This window comes from Phyllostomus discolor, chromosome 12 (genome assembly GCF_004126475.2).
Source record: "Phyllostomus discolor isolate MPI-MPIP mPhyDis1 chromosome 12, mPhyDis1.pri.v3, whole genome shotgun sequence".
NCBI classification, from domain to species: domain Eukaryota; kingdom Metazoa; phylum Chordata; class Mammalia; order Chiroptera; family Phyllostomidae; genus Phyllostomus; species Phyllostomus discolor.
The window spans coordinates 70,885,629-70,910,172 of record NC_040914.2 but is presented as its reverse complement, the minus strand read 5'-3'; the positions used below and the strand labels follow the sequence as shown (position 1 = coordinate 70,910,172).

At 53.6% G+C, this 24,544-nt stretch overlaps 1 protein-coding gene and 2 long non-coding RNA genes across 3 annotated transcripts in view; 1 reads left to right on the top strand and 2 right to left on the bottom strand.

The window, feature by feature from the left end:
- Positions 1-24,544, bottom strand: part of LOC114488084 (c-Maf inducing protein) — a 227,860-nt gene that overhangs the window by 174,552 nt on the left and 28,764 nt on the right. The window lies entirely within an intron of this gene.
- Positions 3,077-20,296, bottom strand: LOC118497558. Its single transcript, XR_004900082.1, has 3 exons — positions 17,511-20,296; positions 16,927-16,930; positions 3,077-3,087 (listed from the first exon to the last, which is right to left on the bottom strand). It is a non-coding gene; the product is annotated as an uncharacterized LOC118497558 (long non-coding RNA).
- LOC118497555 lies at positions 12,905-24,477 on the top strand. Its single transcript, XR_004900079.1, has 3 exons — positions 12,905-12,915; positions 23,124-23,128; positions 24,343-24,477. It is a non-coding gene; the product is annotated as an uncharacterized LOC118497555 (long non-coding RNA).

The window sequence follows — 24,544 nt, the reverse complement described above, 5'->3', positions numbered from 1 at the left end:
TGCGGAGGGGGCCGGGGCAGGCTGGCGCCCCTGCCCTGCCACCTTCTAACGTGGGGGGCATAATGTGACCTTTTCAAGCCTCAACTCTCCATTTGCAAAGTGAGGGTTCGAAGCACACAGGTCGCAATGCTCGGTGTGAAGAAGGCGCTCAAGGAACGCCAGCTACCCACACACACCCCGTCCTGTTCCCAGGCGACAACGTCGATGTCATAGGCCCAGCCATTAGCACAAAGGTCTGAAGCACGAACACAGGCTTCAAGCAACCTCAGAGGACAAGGCAGTGGGACACCCACCCTGAGACGCAGTGACCAGACTGACGTCTAGAGCGGGGAGGGATGCCTGGGACCTGGCAGGCAGCCTGGTGGTCCACTGAGATCGGAGGATAGCATCTACTGCCTCAGTACCACGGAGAAAATCTTAGGATAATTTAAAGCCATTATGAAACCGAGCTCATTGCCATTTGTGAGGTGCCTCTGTGCTGGACTCTTCTCATAAATTACCAACACTCACAATGAGCCTGTGAAAGAGGTAGCATTGAAGCCATTTAGAGGCTCAGTGTAGCTGAGTACTATCCCTCAGTCACACAGCAGAATGGATGTGGTGACCCGGGGCTGGCTTCACCCCAGGGCGGGGTAACCAACTGTCTAGTTTTCCTGCGACTTGGGATTTTCAGCTTTTAAACAGGGATAGTCCTGGGCAAACAAGGACAAGCTGGTCACCTACTCCACAGCCAGGGTTCTTAGCCACCGTATTTAGCACGTGCTGAACTAGGGCAGGTCTTTAATAAAATATCAACTGGGAGGCCAAAGAAGACCTTTGTTCAGCTGCTCAGCCATCTCCCTGGGAAAGCCTCACCCCACAACACCCTGCAAACACACTCAAGGACAGAGAGATGGGGCAAGGTGGGCACGACCAAGAATACACCGATCGCCGGGCACCCACAGGACAGCAATGGCCCCGCACAGCCAGGGCCCTGGCCCTGCCCTGAGGCCTGAGGAGTGGAAACTTCTAAATACCCGCCACACAACCAGAAGCCCTTAAAGCCTTTGTCTTGTTTCTTTTTTTTTTAATTCAGACAATAGGCAATCAGAACGTGTTCCTTAATGACATACTGCCGTAATTTGCCGAACAAAAAATGGGAATATGATCCTAACAGGAATGCTTAGCTTTCCTTAGAAGGGCAGGTCTCCATTTCCCAGAGCTGCTAGCTGTGTCTCATCTCCCTCTCCCTGCCCGGCACCTGCTCCACCCCCAGCATGACAGCCCTACTGCCTGGCACTCGAGAGATGCCAGGGAAGGCTGGTGAATGAGTTGATGGAGGAGGGCACCTCCTGGCATGCCCAAGCTACACAAACTGAGTCCTCTGTTGCCGTGTCCCCCGCTGCACTGCCATGGGTCCAGGGTCCATGCTGTTCCCAGGAATGTTCTCAGTGCACACATAGGCTGGGCATGTAATCCATCCTCCAAAACAGGAGACTTGTAGATTGAAATGCAATGGGGCACGACTGAGAAGTGTACCAGGACTACAAGTGTACACAGGGGCTGTCCCAGGCAAACCAGGGCGAGCGGTCACCCTGTGGATGCACAGCAGCATCTCATCGATCCCGTCTGGAGAGGCACACCCAGACCCTGGGGCCAGACCCCTGGTTGAAAGCCCAGCCCTGCCCCCTACCAGCTGGGCAAGTAACTTAACCTCTCTGGGTCTCGGCTTCCTCCTCTGTGAATGGGGCTAGGCAGTAGATGCCTCAGAGGGCTACTGTGAAGATTACAACAGTTAATATCTGCAAAGCCTGAGTACAGGGCCTAGCATGTGGTAGGTCTACCACACGCATGTTCATTGAATAAAAATGTCCTCCTGCCACGCCCAGGGGAGGATTAGAATCGTCCTGCTTTAAGGAAACTGAGGCACAGAGGGGTAATGTAACTAGCTAATTAGGTGTCTTAACCACCTGCAGTTCCACGGCCCACCCCCCACCCTCCAAAAGCAGAGCCCTCCGGGTGGGGAGCTACAGGTTCTCTGTCCCCATCCTTCAGGGACTCAGGACTCAGGTCAGAGCAAGAAGGACAAGGCACCCTGAGACAACCCAGCGCACAGGCACTTGCAGGGCTTGATCTGGGCCCAAACAGGCGGCTGACTCGGAGGAAGGGTCTGGGTCCCCTGAGGCCCTGCGGCCTTTGCAAAACCGAGAGGCACCGGCCCCAGAGGAAGAGAGGAGCACTGCTGCCTGCGTCACGAGCCCAAGTTCCCCTTTTCTCTCTCGCCAAATTACTCGATTTCAGAAATTCCCTTGCAAGACAAGACTGAAATGCAATCTCCAACCCCGTTGGGCCCAGTGGAATTCCACCAATACAAACTTCGGAGTTCTCCAGGAAAATGAAGGAAGCCTGCCTGAAGTTTCGGTTTCTTGGTCGGTCTTAGAAAGCTCAGGCACTCGAGTGGCTCCTGGAAGTGGCAGGAAGTGGTCGGTCTTCGCTTATTTTCCGAAGGAGAACCACCAGGTTTGCTCATAAAAACTTTTTAACCAATTGGCAAGAGGGCACCTGCACAATCAACTGCTTTCTCATCTCTTTAGCATCTTCCCCTTGTTAGTTCAATTTGCGGAGCTGTAAAGAAGCCAGTGCTCAGGGCTTGACACAGGGGAAGGAGGGAAGGAAGGAAGGAAAGAAGGAAGGGAGGGAGGGAGGGAGGAGAAGGAAGAAGGACTGGAGGGAGGGAGAGGAGAGAATTTTGATAAAGAAGCAAAACACAACAAAAGCAAAGCTACAAGAGATCTATCAAAGCCCCTGGCTCCATACCCAGCGGTGCTCACACAGCACTGACCATGAACTCTAATGGGGTCAGGGGCTGAGGCACACACAGGGAGGGAGGGGAGGAGGAGCAGGCACAAGGAATGACTGAAGAGGGCTGGACGCAAAGGGAAGACTGGGTTCCTCCCTGGGGACAGATATGTTTTAGAAAAGGGAAGATGGGGCTCCTCCCAAGGGGACAGCCAAGCAAGGCATAGAGACAGGTAAAAGCCAGAATGTGCTAAGGAGCCCAGAGGGTGAGGGGCAAGCCAAGGACACTGGAGGACCTGGCCCAGAAGTCTGGATGCTTCTGATGAGGCCAAAATAGGAGACAGTCTCACCCAGGCCAACAAGCCCAGACTTGAGTCTGAAAGCAGCGGGCGACAACTGCAAGCCCTGGGCAGGACTGGGAGACACCGACGCCGACATGGTTTGGATTCAGGGGGCCCCGCCAGGGCGGCGGCGGGGCTGGGGTAGAAAGGACTCGAATGGCAAGAAGGGCTGCCGGGAAACGAAGGCCCAGGAGGAGGAAACGTGAGTTTTCTGCTGCCGATTTGTGGGCAGCCTTCGGACCAGTCACTTCCGCTCCCTGTGATGTGGCTGTGTCCCCAGCCCTGTCCAGCACGATGCTCCCAGGTCCTGGGGGGCTGAAGCCCTGTGCTAGCAGTGAAGATGCACAGGAAGGAAGTCAAGTGGGGGCTCCGGCAGAGAGAAGAGCTGTGGGGTGCTAGGAGGCAGCTTGGTCAGGGACACCTCCCACACAGAGGCCACAAACCAGGAAGGGACTGAGCATGGGTGGCCCTGGTGGGCGAGCCACTTCCCTCTCTCACTGGAGAGTGTGAGGAAACAGAGAACAATCTAGAAGAACCCTCAGAGAGAGAGCTAGAGACTGGGCAAGTGCCGGGATAGAGATGCAGGGCATGGTGAGAGGTGTGCATGTGTGTGCATGTGAATGTGTACATATGACACAAGCATGGCCCTGACCAGCATGGCTCAGCTGGTTGGGCACTGTCCCGCAAAGTGAAGCATTGACAGTTCGATTCCCGGTCAGGGCACATGCTAGGTTGCGCATTCGTCCCCAGTCAGGGCAGGTAGGAAAGGCAATCGATCAATGTTTGTTTCCCTCTCTTTTTCCCTCCCTCCCCCATCTCTAAAAATGAATAAATAAAGTCTTTAACAATAAAAGACATGAGCACACTCTCCAGCACATGTACTGTGTGTCCCTCCACACACATGTATGAGGCGTGTGCACCTGGGATCTCGAGGAGTGTTCTGTGATCACATCCACACACTGAGGGCAGACACCATGCTCACACGCGTTCACACAGTGCGGCTGGTGCATGTACACGCACGTTCACAAGGAAACAACACCAAGTGGGTTGCAGAGCCTGGACTGGAGCCAGGCTGGGACTGACTCTAGCCCCGGCCTGGACTAACATGGGGCCTTGAGCAAGCGACCTAACTGCTCCACACCTCAGTTCCCCCATCTGAAGGCGGGCCTCATAGTAATCACTGCCTCACAGTGCTGTTACATGAATCTGTGTTTGTAAAATACTTACATGGGGCCACAGCAAATGCTACATATGTGTGTTAAAAAAATAAATACACAAGTGCAGGTGGATGGTTACACAGCTGGGCACGGAACCTGTGTACATCTGGAAGAGTGTACACAGCATGGAATAAATGGAGCGAGTACACACGCAGGGGCAGGGTGTGCATGGATGTGCACAAGTGAGATGCACTCAGCCATTCACAAATGTGTGTGCTGTGCATAACCATGATGCCTGGAGAAGGAAGTGCACCTGAGTGCCCAAGGCACATGTTGTTCGTGTGTCAGTGCACACGTGTGTGCAGGCATGTTCTGGGAGCATGCTGGACCCATTTGGAACGAATCACGGTGATATGGGTCTAACCCCAGTGGGAAAGGCAGCTCTGGGGAGCCTGGGCAATCCATAACCAGATGCCCAGAGGGTCTCCTCAGAGCTTCTGGGAGCCTGGGGTGGGCAGACTTCGCGTGGAGAAAGGTCAGGAAGAGAACCCAGGCCAGCACGGCTGGGGACACACGCCACACCTGACTCACCCATGTGCCTTAGCAAGCTGTACAGGAAGGAAGGAAAGAGCACGCATGACCAAGGGAGGGACAGAGACACACAGCATCGCACGGACCACCTGTTGGACGTACTTGTGTCGTGGGCTCCACATACACTATTTCATTTCACCCTCTCGGCAGCCCTGGGCACCATCCCCGTTTTTTCAGACAAGGCAACTGAGAGGCTAAATAATTTGCCCACAGGCCTACAAGGAGGAGCAGGGGCTTCCAAGCCAGCTTTGTTCAACTCTGTGCCTGTCCTCTCAGTGACTGCTCTATTCTGAGAGTGAGTGAATGGACAAACAAAGAACAGTGAAAGGAAACTGAAAGTTAGTGCCCAGAAAAGGGATTAAACAAGGGATGTAGCATTTGAGAAGCTTCTTGGGGACAGAGCCCCTTCCCTGAGCTGCCTTGAGGAGGACTCAGGACCCCAGTCTGTGCAGGCAGAAGGAGCCTTCTACAGGAGCCCGGGGCTGCTGTGGCAGAAAAGACGGTGTGGGTGCCACGCGGATCACGGCCTCCAGGCTGGCCCCCAGCAGCAGAGTCAGAGTGCAGGCCTGGTGGCTTCACAGCAGGGCCTCGACGTAAGTTCTGAAAACTGGCATTGGGAGCTCTGCTCGAGTCCCGGGGGATTTTGGATTAGCCAGCTCCAGCTGCCAAGACCTGGATACTCTTGGGGAGCCGGCATGCTAAGGCTAGATGTCACCACCAGGATGAGTTATCACTGTGACCTCTCAGAGCTGGCTGTGTCGTAAGGCCCTAAAAGGCTCAGGCTAATGACAGTGAAAGTCCCCTTGCCCCACCGGACACCCCTCCCAATGCTGTCAGTACCTCCAGGAGCTCTCTCGAAATGGTTCTTGAGCCCCCACACTGCCATGCTTAGCAGTCCTGAGCTTTAACATGGCAGCTCTGGGCAGCCTTGGATAAATGGTTCAACCTAGGCTGGCCCCGAGCTTTTCCTCCAGGCTAGAGAGCCATCATCCACTCGGGGTTACAGGTGGAGAGGACCCCCTACAAGGCTAAAAACACATCTCCTACAACACATAGCAGGTCCTCCCACATGATGGCTGTTCTTACAAATGGCAGCCATCAGGGGCCCGCAGCTACCTGGGCAGATGGGAGCCCCAGGCTGCCGGACCCCACAGCTACGCCTGGCTAGGAGGGACCTCAGTGTGGGTGCGGGGGGCGCTGCTCACCTGCCTGTTGGCTGTATCTAGGAGGCCCAGTGTCCTCGCCTTCCCCTACACTGACACCTTTCCACAGCCCCAGGCACCCCTCAAGGGGAGCAGAACCCAGCACGTCTCTGCAATTCACAGGGTGAGTAAATGACCCCTCGGCCAGGCTGCATGCAGGTGTCCCCAGCACTGTCTCCCAATTGTGGCCCCAGTTTCTCCCTCTTAAACCTGCCCTTTGCCCCTTCCCCCATTCTGATTAAAAGAAGATTTTTAGAGATGGATCATTTTAAGTGGGAAGAGATGGAGTGTCCATTTGCAAACTGTGTTCCCTTGGGCCTTTAAATGGGTTGCAGGGGTCCCCATGGGAGCTGACCCCCCTCCTCAACCCAGACAGCATGCCTTTATAAACCTTCTCCTCGCCATGGTGTTTGAGGAGAGTCGTGACACCAAAATCCCAGAACGCACGTGCACAAAAGTTCACCCATTTAACGCGGCAGAACCCTTCCATGCACAGCCCCAGCCCCGCCCCCACGGCACGCGTCAGCATCCCACACGGTCCACTCACTGATCCGCCTCCTGTCTCCCCGACTAGAAAGGCCCCTGGCGGCAGGGGTGTGTCTGCTTTGTTCACTGCTGTATATTCAGCACAACAGTAGGCACAACAAATGTTGATTTAGCGTTTATTGTTTTAATTAGCTAAATGTATTGGTTAATAACAATAACCATCGTGCTTGCTATGGGCCAGGCTCCGTTTATGGTACACGCGTTAACTCACCCACCACTCACATCAACCCTCTGAGGTAGGCACTATGGTTATACCTGCTTTATAGGTGAGAAAACTGAGACACAGCTGAGCTTCCAACCCCAGACTTACAATGTCTTCAAGGCACCCACCCTCAGTCACTGGCTCCCCTGCTCCCCGAGCCTGGAACGGGACCCCTGCTGCTTGCATTCCTCCCCCGGTGGCCACTCCGCCTCTGCTCCTGCAAACCTCACAGCTGGAAGAAGCTAGGCGATTATCTCAGAGACATGCACATTTCGGAGAGGAGAGGGCTAAGGACTAAGAACCTCCTGTCTAGGTGGGAGAATAAGGTAGAAAGAAAAAAATAGCCAACAGCAGAGTAACGGAGTGGGGTGAGTGGACATTCCAGGAGGGATGCTCCCTATCACTGAGGAGGAGGAGGTGAAAGCTCTCAAAAATGTCCTTTGGGGCTGTGTCTCCTCCACCAGAAGAGCTCCAAGTCTCCAGGCCTCCAAATGAGAGGCCTCTGGGTCTTTGGGGTCTCAAACATTCCTCCCACAAAAATCAAAGGAGGAGGGGCCCAGGATATCTCAGAGTAGGGGACATACCTGTCCCCTCTCCACTGAGCGGGTCCGTGACTTCAGCCAGCTCTGGAAACAGTCCCCCACCCCGCTGGGCAGAGCCACACCAGCAGCAGATCGCATAGAGCTGGCTTCCCCTCCACCCTCCCCAAGCAGACTACACTCAAGAGGCCAGTCCCGTTCTTCCCTGGACGGAGTGGAAATCCATGACTTCCCTCCTAGCAGGGGGGAAACAGAGTAGCAGGCTGGGCTTGTCTGTTCCCCTGCAGGTCCCTCCGCCACTCACTCTGGCAGCTGCTCCTCTACATGTCCGTGCCTACGTACAGATCCCACTGAAGAGCCTCACCCCTTTGGGTCTGCCAGTCTCCCACCTACCGTTGTGCCCAGCCTGCCTGGAGTCTCACCCATGGGGGCTCCTCTGCTTCGCCCAGGCCAGGAAGTTCCACTCTGATATCAGTGTCTGTTCCTCTTGAGACCCTGAGTTATGGTGGTGGTGGTGGTGGTGGTGGTGATGATGACCATACCTGACATTGTGCCCAGCACTTTACAGCTATTAATTCACGTAACTCGAACCTCTACCCTATGGAGCACGATTAGGTCCTTGTACAGAAGAAACTGGAGTTCAGAGAGGTCACCTAACCTGCCAAAAGCCTTCAAGTGCCCAGGTATAAGGCTTTAGTCGCCAGACCCAGTGCAAGTCCCACCTCTGACATCAGCTCTCCAATATAAGCCAGTTATGTAACTACTCTGTGCCTCGGTTTCCTCATCTGTAAAGTGGGGATAACGATGCCAATTGTCAGAGGCTTCTTTAGCAGGCCAAACGAGATAAAGCAGGAAAATACCTGACACCTAGAGGCTCTCAATAAACATTATTTACTCTTATTAAGAATTAATAATAAAACCAACTCTGTGTTGTCTGGGGTCAAGACTACCCAGTACCCAGAGGAACTTGGGCAACCCTGGAGAGTCAAAGGAGCCCAGGGTTTGGAGTCTGAGTCCGGGCCACACCACCCCGGACCACGTGTCCCTGGGCACCACGGGCCAGGCGAGGGGGACAGCCCCACTGGTCACGCTGTGAGAGAAACACACGCTGCACTCGGCACAAGGAGCCCCCTGAACCCAGTCCCGGGAAAGGAACCAGCCCTCGCACCTCTCTAAGCCTCTCCTCTGACGTCAGCTTCCTGTGGGAGGTGTGTCCTGCTCCACTTCCTCCCTCAGGTGAAAGGAAGGTTGTGCTGCCTTCCCCTGGAAAGTTCTGAAAAAGGAGCAGCCCAGGTCCAGGCTGAGAAGAAGGCCCACCCTCTCCTGGGGCAGCCACGTGGCTCCTTTCCCACCCTTTGCGACAATAAAGGCCGATTCTGGAGAACCTTCCACCCCTGCATCTGCTCTGCTCTGTTATCAGCACACGCCTGCAAACACCCTCAGCTGACTGGGACCTGCTCTGGGCGCCCCCGCCCAGGCCCGGGGCGGGGGGGGGGGATTTAGGGGGGCAGAGAGGACGACACTGCAGTTAGCAGGGAGGTGCAGGCAAGCTGTGAAGCGGAGGCCGGAGGCGGTACACGTGGAGCCAGGACCTGCCACAGGCACAGGCCCAGGAAGACACAGCTCCAACTGCCTGATGCCAACCCAGTCTTCGCCCAGCTTCCCCAGGTGACTGGTCTACGGGCAAGGATGGCGCCTGGAGGCAAGCTTCCAGAACATTCCTCACCCACGTGATGGGGCTGTTACCTTTGAGCCAGGGACCCCAGCTGTCAGATCACAAATGGATTCACATTTCCATACTCACACTGATCTTTTTTAAATAAAGAGATGAAAAACAGCTAACAAGTATCTAAAGCATCTTCCCTGAGACTTTCTCAAAACGAGTGAACCAAACGTCCCATGGACCCGCATTCGGGCTGGTTGTGTCCCTGCGGTCACGTGCCTCAGAAGCCCCCTCCTCGTTGACCTGTGGCCTCCTCACCTGTCAGCTCTGCTGTCGGGAGGCCTGCAGACACACACGCGTCCTGCACACACGAGGCCCTCGAAAGCAGTTTGCTCACTGTTACTACCTTTGCTATCGCAGGGACACGCTGGCCCTCAGCGTCACTGTGTGAGAAGCGGGAGCCATCGGACGCACTTGGCCACGCCACTAGGGGATCAACGAGGTGAGGCCCTTGCTCAGGACTCACACCACGCTGGCTGCTGCTCCGCTGCCATTGTCGTCATCACAGCAAGGTGGGCAGCCCCTCGGGTCCCACAGTGATGTACACTCTGGGCCGGTCCTGCTCCAAGCACCTTACATAGCAAACTTCATTTAACCCTCATGACAACCTGCCGAAGCGGACAATGTTACTAGCATCCACATGTGCTGGACTAGGCACCAGGTAAGGACAGGCCGGGCACTGCCCCGGGCCTCCTGGCTCACAGGGTGGCAGCTGACTAGTGTCCCTGTGGAAGGCCCTGGTGGGGTCGCTTCTTCACTTTGTGCTTACCAGCGCTCTGTGGGGACAGTGCCATCACTGGAGGTGGAACCGGGGTCACGTGGCCAGGAAGGGGCGGCATTGGGGTAGGAACCTGGGTCCCAGCTACAACCCACGTGCTTTACTTCTCGTTCAAGTTTCCAATGCACAGTGCGGTCTGCTGACTCCCTTTCCCTGTGCCCGCCCTGGTCCTGCCAGGTTCAGAAGCCCTTCCACCCCCCAGAGAAAGGAATGGCATCAGACATGCAGCACTATTCACCTCCCCACTCACCTCTCCCATTTCCTTCCCTTCTCATTCTCTCCTTCTCTCTCTTCATCCCTGCCCTCTCTTCACCTCTCTGTTTCTCTTCCTCTCTGACTCTCTTCCCCTCGTCTCTCTCTCTGTCTCTGTCTCTCTGTGATTCGGTCTGTTCCTCTGTCTCTCCGTCTCCTCTCACATGCTCACACACAGCCCACTCAGACAGCTACTGCCCCTGGCAACCCTCTTCTCTGCCCCCTATCTCTGCCCCCATCCCCTGCAACAACTTCCCGTCTCTCCTCTGCCACATCCTGCCTCTCATCAGCGGCTCTCCCTTCTCCTTATCCTCACCGAGTTTCCGGGGTCTATTTTTGAAGCTTTGTCTTTGCTTCTCCCTCTTGTTTTTCTCCACTGCCCTCATTTCCCTTCCCCCTTTGCCTGATGCTCCCCAGGCCCCCTCCACTCCGGACCCCTGCAGGGTCCCCTCCCCTCTGCTCTCGCCCCCATCCTGCCCCATGCGCCTCAGTCAGAGAGGAGGGGTCCCAGCTGGAGAGGACACTGTATCATCTTTGTTGCAAACGGCAGTGCTAACGGCTGAGTGACGAGGGACAGAAGGACACAGAACACAGCATGGGCCGAAAACACCAGGGCATGTGTCTCATAGCCAACTGTTGATTAACAACGCTCAACACTGCACCATTTTCAACCCACGAAGTTAATTTAAGAAAGAAAAAAAAAAAGAAAAACAACAACACCCAGAGTTGACTGGGCTGCGTTAAAATGAGGACATTCGAGCACTGCGGATGGCATTGCAAACGGGCTCGACTCTTTTGGAAAGCAATATAGCCTCATCGATATCAAAAGCCATCAAAACGTTCATACTCCCTTGACCAACTAATCTCCCTCCTGGGAATTTTTCCAAACAATTATTCATCATCATAGGAAAGGGGAGGGAAAGCTACGAGCACACAGATACTCGCTGTGGCACACTCTGCCGAAGAAAAGAGGCTAGGAGGCCTCACTATCGCGCCGAAGGGAGACCGTCGCACAAACATGGTGCGCCAGCTATCAGGTAGCCCCTGCAAGTGCTGAAGGTGAGGACTGTGCAGAACACGATCCCTGCCAATGGCAACAGCGGAAACAATGAAAAGGAACCCGGCCAGCTCCCCCAGTAATGACATAAAGATGCGTGCATATATGGTCAGAAACCAAGAGAACAATTAGAACGTCAATACAAATAACTCTCGATAGCCAAATCCATTTAGCTCCTGAGTTCAGACATCGAGGGATGATGTTTGGGATAGCAAGTAGCAAGAACTTATCTGAGTTTAGCTGGATTCATCTGAAGTCTATTCAGCAGGCGCGTGTTGAGGTAGGATGGGATATCCGTGGTTATGTTAAGGTGGTAAAATTGCAAGAAAAGGATTTTTCTTGCCTTGTCTTTTTAAATTCTAATGTCCCTTTGATACTGTTTTTGCAATTAAATAAAGGGAAAATCAGCGTTCTCATGTACAGGGCTTTAGAGCTGACGAAGGCTTTCCTGTATATAATCTTACTTGATCCTCACAAAAATCTTGGGGAGGGAGGGAGAGCAGGGAGTTTTACTGACCCCATTTTCACCACGATGAACAGTAGGCTCAGAAAGGGGGCCGATTTCCTCGGTGTCACACATGTGGTGGCAGAGGGCTTCAGAAGGGCACCGGGTCCCCCACGGGGCCTCTAGACCCGTCCTCACCGGCTTCTGTGAGGCCGACACTGGACAGCAGAGCTCCGACCCCCTGGATGCCCCTACCCACAGCTGTCTGTCCCTGTGACACAGGAGGCAGCTCCGGGCCACGTGGTGCATCAGCCCCCAGCACTGCCAGCCAAGAGCCCCTGCGAAGGTAATACCCCTGATCTGCAGATGACCCAAGGCCATGCCCCACACATGACTCGGTATTGAGGGGCCCACACATGGTCTCTGACTATAGCCTGCAGCCAGATGAGGATGGCGGCAAACACACACCAGCCGAGGCTGCACCATCAGCCACAGCAAGTTCGAACACTGACTCCGCACTTACTGCTGTGTGCCGCATCACCCTGGGCCTCCACGGGACCAGTCTGTAAAATGGGAACTATGCTGACAGAGTCCCCGCTCTGAGGGTTACCGAATAAAAGGAAGCGGTGTGTGTCATGCTCCCTGTTCAACGGCTGCCAGAGCCGGCGCCCCTCCGTGCCTGCCATGTTCTCCCCTGGGCCTTGGCATTTGCTGTCTGTCTGGAACATTCTACCCCACTTACCCAAGCAGCTCACCCCTTCCTTCCTTCGATGTCAGCTCCTGTCTTCTCCTGGCAGAGCCTGCCCTGTTCACAGCGTGGGCATTCCTGCCCCCTTCCCCTGCGTGGGTCATCTGCACGGCCCTCGCCCACCCTCAACGTGCTACGTGTTCATTACGTTAGTGTCGCCCCTGCCCCACGACTGCCACGAGAACAGGGATGTTGGACACTCTCGTGCTCTATTCCTAGCTCATATCATAGCAGGAGCTCAATAAATGTTGAATCCATTAATTAATAAGTGGTGGTGATGATTTTTCCTGAGGAACAGGAACCTTTGGCCACACTTAACCGAGGGCCAACTTGGCCTTTTACAGCCCCCAAGGGGACACAGGCTCCCCGGGACACTGCCAGCCTCTGGCCAGGCCGCCGCGGCATCCACGAGCCCCACGCCCTCTCTGCTTCCCTGCCTGCTCCCCAGGGACCCAAAGGGCACCAGACTGAAGGCTGGCACTGAGAAAATATCAAGAATCCTGCTGCCCAGAAACATGACAAATTGCCTTGCCACAGGCAGGAACTAAAAATTTCAGTACATCTGCTGGGTTCTAGAACCCCTGCAGGAGGCCACAGCCCAATTCCTAGTGCTGGGTGGCTGGGGAAGTTCCCTCAGTCTCTCCTTCCCCGCAACTCCTCCGCTCAGGGGACCCAACCGGCCAGAATTGGGACCCCAGAAGCCTGTGAGAAACTCCCGTGCTGGGCACTTCGCACACACCACAGCTGAGTTTCACCCCCACCCTGCACTAGGCTGCTGTGCCATTTCAGAAAGGAGGATGAGGATGCTCCAAAAACCCAGACGTGGAAGCCAAGGCCTCCCCAGGGGCTGGGTCCTGGGGGAAATGGCAGCCACGTGGGTCATTGGGTAGTAATGGGTGCAGGGTCCCTGCCCATACTGAAGAGCTTCCAGACTTCCGAGCACAGTGGCACTTTTGGAACGCAGGACCCCCAAATGAGACCTCTCCTGCTGGTTTCTAACCTAAGATCCTGCAACCAAATGGTGCAACTCACTACAAGGGATTAGGAAGGATCACCCCACCAGAGGTTCTTCGCCCTAGGGACCCTGAGCCTTTGCAGATAAGGTCCCTTCTATAGGGAACAAGCACCACTTCACCCAGCTGACTCCAGCTCCCTCCCAGGTGTCCATGTAAATGTCACCTCCTCCAGGAAGCCTTCCCTGACCCCTCAAGTCAGCCTTCCAGAGCCCCATCAGCATCTGTACAGGGCATCAGCAGCTCATGGCTGTATCTCCCATGCCCAAGAGTAAAGCTAAGACATAACAGAAACTCAATAAATTTTTAAAAATAAACGAATGACAAAGAATGAATAAAGAGGATGAATTAAAGCAATGAACTGAAACAGAGCGAATGAAAAACCTGAATGAATGAAACATGCAGGAATGATTGATGGGCAGGCTCTGTCTCCCAGTGACCACCCAGAGTCAGGAGTCAAAGTCAAATGTCAAATGTCAGATGACAGTAGTATGCATCTAACTTTACAATTGCAACCTGACTGACACGCTGGTCATTATTCCTTGTCCCACTGATCATGCTGGGTCTCAAGACAACACAGTGAGTGAAGAGCCAGGGCGAGAATTCCCAGATGGGTCTGGAGACTCCAGGGTCCTCCTGGGGTGCTCCTGGAAGTTCTAGGAGCCCTGCTGGGGCCGGGGTACAGCGAGGGAAGCTGATGAACCCCAGGGTGAAGGGGCCGCCAAGGGGATGGAACTGCCAACCACACTTACAGCAGTCGCAGGAGGCTGGCATTCACCATGGTTCTCCTGGAGAGAACCACATGCGACGCCAGGACTTGTTGAGGAGCAGAGGAGGGGCTACAGTGCTCCTCTGGGCACCAGGCCCTGCCCCACACACTTTACACCCATCGGCTCGCCCGTTCTCAGAGCAACCCTGTGAGGTGGGCAGTGTTATCATCTCCACTTTCAGGCTCGGAAACCGAGGCACGGAGACTCTTAGTAAGCGGTCCAACAGCACACAGCTAGTGAGTAGAGGACCAGGAATTTAAAACCCATGCAGACTGGCTCCAGAATCGGAACTCTTAACCACTATGGTTAATGGTACTCGCTTTCAAGTGACTTGGTCACGTAGCCAATAATAAATAACAATAGTAATAACATTAATAACACTGCTCTCACCCTTAGTATACAGAGGTCATAGAGCCAACAACAGTCATAATACACAGGGAACACCATTGGCCCCTCCAGATTTGTACAGAGGAGGGGCTGGGGCAGTCAAGCGAGGGGCATAGGCAGGTGGTCTAACAACTGTTGGCAGAAGAAGCCCTTTTTTTTGTTTATATTGTGTGTCAGTGGGGGTGGGGTGGCTCTGAGGTGATGGTGGGGCTAGGCCACCCCAAAACTAATGTTTGGTACCACACAAAACTTGGAGCCAGTCCCCAGGCTAATCGCTTCAGGGATCCTCTCCTTGGGTCCTCACACGGACCCTCTGAAGGAAGTACAACAATGCCCCCAGTTTGCAGATGACACAAGCTGAGGCTCAGAGATCACTGGCTTGCCCAAGATCATGCACCTAGGAAGTGGCATTTGAACTCAGCCTCTCTGACCTCCACACCTGGACCCTTGCCCTCTGGCTTCCTTTGCTCCGCAGGAGAGGAGCCGCCCAGAAGCCAAGTGGGACGAGCCTGCCTGCCTGTCCATTCCAGCCAAGTCGGCTCCCTAGGCCTGCCACAGGCCCCCGAGCCCCACACTTCAAAGTGATTCACCCTCGAGGACTGTGTGGTTTGGTCTAGACCTGGGGGGTTGGAGAAGTCAGCGCCATGCTCACCCTGACCACCCAGGTTTGAAGCGGCTTCCCTAGGACCTCAGGAATCCAGGTGCAGCTCTCGCCGACCGCCCAGCGGGAGAGGCCCTCCGCAGAGATGCCCGCAGTGCTCGGGAAGTCCAGATTTGTATAGTTGGGGCTCCCGGGCACAGCGGAGATGCCGAGGGGACAGAGAGGTGCCCCAAATCAGCCCCACCCCAGCTGCTCTGGCCCGTCTTGCCTCTCTGCTCCCAGCAGGGCCTGGACCCCCCACAGGCTGGAGGCCAGCCCCGGCCCAGCAGGAGTCCCCTTCTGTTATGGCAAGGCAAGGACTGGTGTGTGGAGGAATGCGGCGGCTTCAGCTGCCCCACCCCCACGCCCCACGCTCCCTGCAGAACACTCCCTTGTCCTGCTCAAGACCCCCAACACGATCTTCTCCTGCCCGGTGCCCTGGAGCCCCAGGAGGCCGGGGGAACACCGGAATGTGCGATGCCTGAGGTCAGAGCCCGAGTCTGATTTGAGCTGGGTTGAGATGAGGGGAAAATGGCCAAGAACAACTCACTCATTTACTTCATTTCCAGACTTGGCGGCTGCCGGGGCTGGGCTTCCAAACCAAGCTGGCTTTGGCCAGGACATCTGCAGCAGCGCCGGCCACAAGGCACATCTGGATCCGCTTAGGGAGTTAAGAGCCATAAAGTTCCCTTAAGGAATTAGTTCCTGGGAAGCCCAGGTCTCTCTGGGGACTGGGTGAGGGGCCTCCTTGGGCTAAGGACACCCGGAAACTGTCTGACTGGAGCGGGGGACTTCCTGGTCTTAGAGAGTCACCCTGTATGCTCAAATGCAAAATGGCTTGGGAGGGCATACAGGCCCAGCCCCGGCACTTCCTGGCTGTGTGGCCTCAGGCACCTCTCTTGACTTCTCTGGGCTGTTGAACACATCACATCACCTGAAGGATAGTGAACTCCAGTAACAACTCAAAAGTGCAATTTCCTAATTTCACACTGTGTCTTGCAGCCTAGAGCATATCCGGCCCACACAAGGTACATGAGTGAAGGAACCCAAGAACGCATAAATAAACCTCGGTTTCCTCATCTTTCAAATGGGGATGGCAGTATCTACTCCCCGGGGTTGTTCTGAGGCCTTGCTGGTAGAATGGATGGAAGGCCCCGGCACGGAACGTGTGCGCGCATGTCCCTTGATGTCTCAGTCCACCAACTAGATCCACAGCCAGGGTCTTGGAAACTTGAACATCCCTGGGAGGGCCCCACTGTGGGAGATGCGCCTCATTTGTTTCCCCTAAGCACACTCATATGAAGTGTGATGTGCAACTCACTCTGGCCAAGCAGGTGACAAGCATGTGAACCAACACGCCAAGCACACAGGGTGACAGCCTGGAACACGGCCTTCACTGAGCGCCTCTCCGCCTGCCAGGCTCGTCCCCTCCACCCTACCACTCAGCAGCATGTCTGGAGGGTCAGGGTCATCAGCCCCACAGCACAGGCTCCCAGCAGCTAAGTGACTCTGTGAAGAAAGCGGCAGGGACCCGGCCAGGCCCAACCCTTCCACTTGAGCAATATTACCCCCAGCAACCTCTCTGGCCTCCCCTTCCCTATCTGCACAGGGGAATAATAAGTGTTCCTATTTCATCAGGTTGCTCCTTATCTCCATGCAATGACATCCACATTTTAATACCAAAAATTCTCAAAAAAGTGTCTGGTGTATTATATGTAAGTGCTCAAGTAAGTGTTAGCTCTCATTATTTTTTCCACTGGGCTATCTAAACATACAACTAAAAAAATAAGCCAACGGTTCCCAGAGCCCAGAAGGACAACAAAGGACAGGGTTTAGAAATCACCTAGAATCTTCTAAGCTGAGGTCCCCTGGCTGTACATGATAATCACCTGGGGAGTGACTGGACAATCTCTGGTGCCTGGCGGCAATCAACTGCATTCCACAGGCACAAATAATTGGCATTTCAGTGGATAAGAATCGTGTACGCTATTATCAGCTTTCCACAATCGGAGTTGTAAAATAGCACAAAGACAATGAAAGGCAGAAATAGCTCAGATGGGTGAGCCAGACAAGACACCCAGGAACCGTTTCCCACCCATTTCAAAGTCATTTATGACTTTTCTTGACAGTCAAGATCTCACACAAAGGTGGGTATAGACTTGTGTTGCCGTCAGAAACCCTGAAATACCTCTAACGTCTGTCATGGGGAACAATTCTGCTGCACACGTGCAGCAGAGCACTCTGCGGCCAGTATGACAGATGATGTCATAGTAACAAATGACGCCCGGCCCCACCACACATCACAGGAACCCTAGCCTCTGGGTGGGGCCCAGGGCTCAACATATTTTTTTAAGCCCCCAGGCGATTCTGACGTACAGCCCAGGGCAGAAACTGCTGCTCAAAACCCACCAAGCAAGCCTCGGACAGAAAAGCGAGATATTAAGGGCTGCCTGCAGGCAGGGTGGGTGGGACGAGGAGGAACCTGAGCACAGCACGTGCCTAGGAAGGGACAGAGGAATAAGGAAGCCAAGAGTCAACCTAAGACGGCCCAAAAGCTAAGGGGCAGGAGAAGGAGACTAAATTTCACACTTGTTCCAAAAGCCACCTGGCATCTCCCGGGCCTGGCTGGAGTTTTCAGTATTGGATCTGCCCAGTATGTCCACAGCCTGCAGAAGTCCCATCGGTGGCCCTTAACTAGACAGGCATGTGCACACACCCGGCAGGCCACTCCTGCCTCTGGAGCAAGGGCAAGAGGAGATGGTTTTTACTGAGGGAAGGGGGCAGGAGGTCTTTAACTGGGGAATCTTTCTCCATTAGAGTCAAGATGGAGCTCAACCTGCACCCCCTCCTGGCTCCCCAGGGGGGAGGCAGACGTGGCAACCAACCACAAAAGGCTGGTCCAGGCTGGGGCCACTGAGTGCCACCAGGGTCCTGCACAAGCCGTTTTTGCTTCTCAGAACTCGGCCCCAGGCTAGCAAGTGACACTCCACCGCTGCCATGGCTTTTTCACCAAAAACGACTTTTCCAGAAGAAAGGTGGACAGGCAGGGCCCAAAAGGGAAGGATGGCTTCTACCAGGTGGGCCTCCAAGCTGACCTGGCAAGATCGGTGGAAAAGGGTAATGTCTGAACACATCTGAAATTATTTCATCAGTTTGTTTTCTTGCTTTCTGTAACACTATATAGGAGAGGGCAGAAAAGGTACCTGCTTTGGTCACCACCAAACTTCACATCTAGCAGAAAACCCCCAACGCGGTAGTTTTTCAACAAACATCAATGAATTCAGTAACCCTAAAATGATTGACTACGGAATCGAGCTAAACAGGATGCTACCTTACACGAGATTCCGGCGGGAGCTGAAAGTTCACGTGGAAGTATAATGGGTGGGAAGCACAAATGCAGACAACACTGTCTACAGCCCTAATTTCTGTCCTTTGATTTGGATAAAGATCACCATTATTTGCCTGGAGAGATAATGTACTGTGGGATGGACTGCGAAATTCTAGAAGCAGAGCTGTAAATCACCGTGCTGTATAAATAGCAAAAGCCATATCGTGACGCTGGCTAGAGGAAGGGACGGCTGAGTTAAGTCCCCAGACCAGACTGCTGGGGAGGTTGGACCCTGGGCTTAATCAGTAGGCCTCGATGGGCCAGCCATTCCCCCAGACACAGTGGGCAACAGAAAGGGGAGGAGAGGGCAGAATGGGAGGGAGGGAGGGAGGGTAGGACAGAGAGAGGTGTTTAGGACTTGGGGGCTGCCATTTTCTCATATCCGCTCTAGCACAGCTGCCTTTTCCCTTGGACTCAAAGCCAAAGTTCCTACAAGGCCCTGCACCATCTGGACCCCCAACAGACTCAACTGACCCCAGCTCCTGCCACCTTCCTTCAAGTTGGCTGACTCTGCTCTACCCACATTCATATCCTTGCCTTCCTAGGAAATGCCAAACTCCTACCCTAGGGCCTTTGCACCTGCTGAGATAACTGCATGGCCAGGCTCCCTTACCTCTATCGGGGCTCTCTTCAAACGTCACCTTTTCATCCAGGTCTTCCTGACCACCTAATTTACAGTGCTACCACACACAGACAGTGCCCCCTCCCCAGCCACAGCAGCACTCCTGTCCTCCTGATCCCACTAGATTTCTCTCCACAGTGTTAACCAGCAGCTGACAAGATTCTCTATCTCCTTGTTGCTTTTTCTTCTTCCCCCAGTGGAATGGGTGCTCTGAGAGGGCTGGGACCTCATCTGTTCCACTCTGTGCATTGAATAGCGCCTCGCACCAAGCAGGTGTTCGGCCACACCTGCCAAATGAACACGCAAGCAATCCCGCTCTACACCAGGCATATTCCGTGACTTGCCTCACTGGTGCCTCCTGACAGGTGCCCCTGTGAGACGGGCCTGTCTCACTCTCATTTTACAGTTGGGGACAGGCTCGGCTGAGGAACCTGGATTCACCCAGCTACAGGGCCTCCACAAAACCCGGGGGTGCCACACCCCACAAAAGTGGGAAGACGTAGCATATGGGGCCTGCCAACCCCCAACAGCCAAACTCCCCCCTGTCTTGGAGATCGAAGGACACCAATGCTCCCAGCTCTCCATCCCCCTGTCCAAAGCCAGCAGGAGGAAGGCTCCTGTGTGGGGGTAGGGGCAGAGGTTTCTTCACCAGGCCATCCTCCTGGATGCACACGTCCTCACAGGCTCAGGCAGGAGCAGAGGTGCTGTCTCCAGAAGCGACTTCAGAAGCAGGTGCCCAGCTCCCAGTCTGCACCATGACTCATCAGCCCCCCCCACACCCTGCTGGCCGCTCCTGCCCACTGTGCACCCCTCTCAGTCCTTGCCCCAGGCTCTCAGGCACCCAGCAGCACCCCCCAAAGATGTCCTTGTCCTAATCCCTGGAACCTGTGAACCTTCCCTGACATGGTAAATGGGACTGTGGTTAGCTCAAGGATCCTGAGATGGGGAGACTGTCCTGGATTATTCAGGTGGGCCCAGTGTCATCACAAGGGTCCTTAGAAGAAGCAGGCAGGAGGGTCAGAGTCAGAGGAGATGTGATAAAGGAAGAAAAGGCTGGAGTGATATAGCCATAAGCCGAAGAATTCAAGCAGCCTCTAAAAAATGGAAGCAGTAAGGACATATATTCTTCCCTAGAGCCTCTAAAAGGAACACAGCACCTTGATTTTAGTCCCATGACACCCACCTTGGGACTTCTGACCTCCAGAAATATAACATGATAGATGTATTTTGTTGTAAGGCAGGAAGTGTACAGTAATATGTTAGAGAAGCTCCAGGAAGTTAACACAGCCCCCGTGCCCTCGGCTCAGCGGGGCCTGCCCTGGCCTCAGTGTGGTCCAGTCCCATGCAGATGCTCCCAAACCTTCCTCTTTCACAATCATCTGTATGTGGTTAGGAGCGTGCGCTCTGACGCCAGATGGCCCCATTCAACTTCAGCACAAGAGGTGCAACCTGGGAAATGTTTCCCACCCTCTCTTGTGTTGCCTTTTCTTCCTCTCTTACGTAGGGCTCCAGAAGGGCCTCTCTTCTGCAACTGGTGTGAGTCCGAAACGACTCACACAGAGAACTCACACAGAGACCAGGCCTGGCGCGTTCGCTCAAACAAGGGCTGCTCACTCGGACCTGTATCCTTGGCAACGCTCGGGACTATGGGGAGTGGAGACTGTACCTGTCTGGTCTACCACACGTTCCCAGAGCCCGAACAGTGCCAGGCTCTCTGGTCTAAGTCACGGCTGGTGCATGAATGAATGTCACAGTATGAAAAGATCTCAAACACATGTGTGAGGGACAAACCATGTGACATAATGCTCCTGAAGAAAGCCAACAGCCAAGTCACAGCCCTGGGCTCCTCTTGGATCGACTCTAGCAGCCCCCAACTATGTCAAACTAGGCAGAGGGAGCATTGACCACTGCCCAGGCCCTTCTGTGAAAACTCCATGTCCAGCTTCAAGCCTGACCCTCAGACCAACATCACACTGACCATCCTTCACTCTCCCTCTGCTGTGGCTGAGCGCCCCACCGAAACTGCTGAGGGGAGACCCCTGCATGATGCAATGGAGCCCCACGTGTCTTCCCCCAGGAATGTCTGAGCAAATCATGTCCCCTTAGTGTCTGTTCACAGGGAAACACTGCATTATGACAGCGCCCCACTCCCCGCACGAGGTTCCTGTAGAAGTAAAATGAGAAAAGGCAAATGATGTGCATAGTTCCTGACATACAGTTAGCACTCCATAAATGCTATTAGCCAAAGAATCCGAACCATGAGACAGAGTTTAATTATTTTATCCCACAGCATACATTTGAGCAGCTATAGGTCCCCCCTCCGAAATCACATGCAAGAGAGTTAATTAGGGAAGGGCAGGGCAGCAGAGTCAGGTCAGGGCTCTGGACTCAGACAAAGGTTTGAAGCTGCATGAGTTTGGGTAAGTTGCTCAACCTCTCTGAACCAGTTTCCTGTCCATGAAATGAAGGCAGTATTAACTGCCCCAAAGGAGTGCTACAGCACAATGAAATAATGCCTAGCAGTCACTTCAGACGCCTTTTGAAAAAGGCCAGTGTCCAGGCCTCCCCTGGACCAATGAAATCAGCTCCCACAGGCTAGGGGTCTCAATCTCCAGGGTTAGGAAGCTCACCCAGGGTGATTCCGCAGCACAACCAGGGCAGGGAAACACGGCTGCTTCCTGGAGCTGGCACACAGTGAGTACCCAGGAAATCCAAGCTTTCTTCATCATCTCATCGACTGGCAAGGATTTTCTTTCATTCATTCAACATACACTTGTAGAATGCCTAGCATATGCAAATTCACAGGCTTATAGCCATATGCCGGTTGCTGAGGGCTGGGGGCAGGGGGACTGGGGAATAATTGTTAATGGGCACGGGGTTTCATTTTGTGGTGATGACAAGTTTTGGAACTAGATAGAGGCAGCAGTTGCACAACGCTGTGAATGCATTAAATGCCACTGAATTGTTCACTTTAAAATGACTGATTTTATGTAACGTGATTCTCACTTCAATTAAAAAAAGCAAAAAAAAAATATCATAATCCAGACATAAAAGTACAAACACTATATGGTTCTCCTTTTATGAGAGGCCTAGAGTGGTCAAATTCAGAGAGACAGAAAGTGGACCAGTGGGTGCCCAGGGATGGCGGTGGGAGAGAGAATGAGGAGCTGGCTTTTAATGGGCGCAGAGTTTCAGTCCGGGGAGATGAGAAAGTTCTGGAGATGGATGGCCATGATGTTTGTACAACAACTAAATGTACTTTGAACTGCACACTTACACATGGTTAAAATAGTAAAACTTTATGTTATTGTGTATTTTACCACAATAAAAAAAAAGTCATATGCTGACATCACCACCACAATAAATGAAGCTGCCTGGTCCCACCTGAGCTGCCCCAGCACCAACCCCCACCTCACTTCTCTAGATGACATCTTCCCAGTTCTTCCAGGCGAGCAACCTCGAGTCACTGAACGCCCTCTTTACAAACAGGATGGAGACTGCATGAGTTTTCTCTCTGGGGCAAGGCCAGATTAAGTAAAGAAAACAAAGCCGGCTCCTCCCCCTCCCCCCAGGAAAAACCCTGCCGGGTCAATAGCAGAACTAACAGGGCTAGTGCACACTTTCACTTCCCACTGCCCCTGTCTCCCAGCTTCTTCTGGGCGTCCAGCAAAGCCCAGGCTCTGGGTGGCGGGTGCTGCCCTCTCAGCCTGCTCTGGGATGCCTCGTCTGCACTGAGCTCCAGTAAACAAGGCACAGCCACGCCAGCTCTGTAGCTCTGGTTTCCCTGCAGGGAGGTGAAGGACTCACAAGGAGGGGCGCTGGGGTGGCTGAAAGGGACCTGGATCTCAGAACCCTGGGTCTGCTGCCGCCGGCCTCAATGTGGACCTCTGGGCACAACACTCTCCCCGCCCCGCCATAGAAATGAGAGAAAAGGGTTCATGCAGGAAAGGTGAGTAGGTTCGCCTTGTGAGCCAGCCTCTATCCACAGAGGCTACGGAGAGGTTTCTCGGGTGGCATTTGGGTTCAGCAGGGCACCAGGATGAGCCGGTGATGTCTGCCATTGTGGGGACGGGCGGGGGGGGGGGGGGAGGTGACAACTCAAGACCCATGATTTGCCATCCCTGGATGAGACCCCTTATAGAGCAATTCCTTGGTGAGTCTCCTTGAACCTTCCTTTCAGATGTGGAACACACTCAAGTGGCCTCCCTGAGTGACACGTTCTCATTCAACCTCTGCTTACACATTTCCTTCCTCAGAAAGCTCACAACCTCCTCTGGCAGCCCATTCCTCCATGTACAAGAAGCTAAAATCTCTGCCCTGTACTCTTGTCCAAGGACCACCTCTGCTACCGTTAAGTCAGTTCTTTGTTCTACTTTACACCCTTGCTGAAGAAAACTGACTCCATATCTTGGCTCCTGTTACAGTCTTAGCTCCTTCCACATGTGAGCAGGTTTCCGAAGAATGACCTGTTCTAGAAACATGAAGTTATGGCTGTGCCCTACTCACAGCATGTGTCCCTGACTACATTTCTCAGACTCCCTTGCAGCTAGGACTTGCCATGTGATTCAGTCCGGCCAATAAGATAAAAACAGAAGTCTCCTTAAAAGGGTGGAAACTGGCTCTTGCTGGTGTGGCTCAATGGATTGAGCAATGGCCCGCAAACCAAATGGTTGCATGTTCAATTCCCAGTCAGGGCATTTGCCTGGGTTGTGGGCCAGGTACCCAACTGGGGGTGCACAAGAAGTGACCACACATTGATGTTTCTCTCCCTCTCTATCTCCCTCCCTTCTCCTCTCTCTCTAGAAATAAATAAATAAAACCTTTTTTAAAAAGGGTGGGAATAATCTTCCATTCTCACTCCCACCTCCACTTCTTGTTAACTGGACTATAGATATGATGGCAAGAGCCTACTTTCCACTAACTGGAATACAGCTACAGTAGCAGGAACCTGAGCAGCTACTTGGACCATGAGGCAAGGTGCTAAGAACAGTGGAGCAGCAAGATAGAAGTAGCAATGAATACATGAAAAACACAGGCCAACCATACCAGTCCTAAAAGGAGAGCCTATACCCTAGACTTCTTTTATATGAGAGAACAAACTTCTACTGTGTTTAAGTTCCTGGTTTTTAAAAATATTATATGAACATTGAACCTAAGTGCAAGACAAATCAATTCTAATTACAGATGAGGAGAGAGCTTGGCTACCTTCACACAAAGCAGAGCTCCCTGATATTTGCAGTGGGAAAGAAGGTAACCCCAGTTGCTAGGTCCTGGGATTTCAACATACAGCTCATAGCATGCACTAACATCTGCCCCTGAGATAGTCAGGGTCTACATTTTCAAGGTTGTTGTGTTTCTGCAAAAT